Raw genomic sequence first — 2,279 nt, forward strand, 5'->3', positions numbered from 1 at the left:
CACTCCAAGCCGCTGCACCGTAAGCATCACACGAGAATAATCGATTTTTGTGCTGTCATGGGGTCATGGGTTCGGTTTCTGTGGTCCAGGGGTTGGGGCATGGTTGGCTCATTCCAAGGGCTAGCCAAGGTCTTGAGTGGGTCAGGGAGGGAGTCCTAGCCAGGCTAGGACACACGGTAAAGGCTGGAGAAGAGTCCTTGCAAGCAAGGACTCTACCCGAGAAGCAGCTGCAGCAGTTGCTGCCTTCGCACGGCTGCTGTGGTTCAAGGGCTCCATGCGTGGGGCACGGGCTAGGTTAGGAAGAGTCCTTAGGGTCCTAAGCAAGTGTTCTTGAGTTGGGTTTGGGTGGTAGGGCGTTGGCTGTGTCCACACGATCACACAACATAGAGTCCATGCATCACACAACTCTCGGCCAGAATAGGTGTTACTTGGGCTGCTTCGTTTTTCGGTTTTGGGTGGATATCTTGACAAACTTAGAGTCCAGTAGGGTACTTTGGCATGTTGGGCAAGTTTTGGTTCGACATGGCTCGGGAGTAACTCGTGAAAATTAAGAGATGGCTCGGGGTCGAAGTTTAGGTGTTAAAATGAGTTTTAAAACAAAGAAAATTTGGAAAACGACTCACGGGGGTCGAGTCGTGATCCATAAGGGCTAAAATAATATAAAAAGACTAAATTTAGAATTTAGGAATTTTATATTAAAGTTTGGTATTTTTCGGGATTAAAACACCGTTAAAATAATTAAGAAAAGATAATTGAAAAAGTCTAAGTTTTAAGCAAAATAAAATTACGAAAAAATTCATATAAGCTTAAATAATTATTTGGGACATATTAGAGTCATGAAATCAAGAAAAAAGTCGAAATCATAAAATGTCGAGTCTAGGGGTAAAACGGTCTTTTTACACCGGGAAATGAGTAAAGGTCATGGCAGTGCCCGAAATGCTGTTTTCATGTTAAATATGGTATTTTAAAATGTTTATGAATTTCTCATGATTTAATTATGATTTTTAAATGTCTTAGAAATTTTTATGATTTAAAGAAGACATTTAAATACATGTTGCATGCTTGGTTTCAAAAAGGGAAAAAGGTAAATGTTATTAATGATTTTATAAAGTGATGTGAATGAAAAACGTTGAAGGAAGTGAAGTGATTGTGACTAGTTCGTTAATGATGGCAATATCGTGAGGGTGATGGTCCCAGTGGGAGCCCGACGATCGTGTTTCCATTGTTACGAACAGAGGATATGAGGATTAACGTAAGAATGGGAATATCGTGAGGGGAAAAGGCCCCAGAGGGAGCCCCGACGATCGTATTTCTATTCGATAATGCTTGGCCAGGGCCTAGTTGACCGGTGAGAGTGTCGCTGGTGTCCCCCGCCGCCCAGTACTGTGGTTACATGTAGATGGATCCATCGACTTTTGAGGATTGAGGATAGTCACAATTAACGATCTGAATTCAACTAAGGATAAAGGAAAATGTTTATGATCATGATTAAAGGATTTATGTCATGTTGAGGATAATGTTAAAGTTTATGCATGTCATGAAATGTTATTTTACTTAAAAGTATTTTCACTGTTGCATGTGATTTTATTATTATACTACTCGTTATCAAGATTATGGTGTGTTGAGTCTTTAGACTCACTAGGTGTGATGGATGCAGGTGGTATTGAGGGAGGTCTTGATGAGTGATACTACTGGACTGAAGGTGCACACAACCCGAGGACCGGCGTTTCATTTTCCGCATTATGCTTTATGATTTAAATTAAAGATTTTAAGACTATTTATTTATGCTTTTGAGAGTTTCTGAGAGTTTTTGAGAGGCTTAGTATGAGCTATACCTTTTCAAACTTATTACTTTTAGATTTGGCAAACAGTAGACGCTATTACTTTATGACTATTTCACTTGAATTTTTAAATGCTAGTGGGTTGACGTTTATTTTAAAGAGGGCAAAATATTTTCATGTGTTAGTTTATTGGCCGAAAAAAAAAAAAAAATTTTTCGAGTACTTTTAAAGCAATAAAAAGGGCAGACGTTTCATATCTCGAGTGAATGAGGGTGTTGTCCCACAAGTCTTGAGATTTTCTTTCTATTTAATACAAATATTTGAAATAAGATATGTTTAAAATAGATTATAAAATTTGTCATCGGTTAATTTGCAGACACTTCTCCAACGTACAATATGGCTCCGTTTGGTATGTGTGATGTGATAAATAAATGATTAGTAATTAGATGGATTATAAAATGAAATATATGGATAAATAATATGGTGGGATAAAATATA

This window comes from Primulina huaijiensis, chromosome 4 (assembly GCF_012295235.1).
Source record: "Primulina huaijiensis isolate GDHJ02 chromosome 4, ASM1229523v2, whole genome shotgun sequence".
Taxonomy (NCBI): Eukaryota; Viridiplantae; Streptophyta; class Magnoliopsida; order Lamiales; family Gesneriaceae; genus Primulina; species Primulina huaijiensis.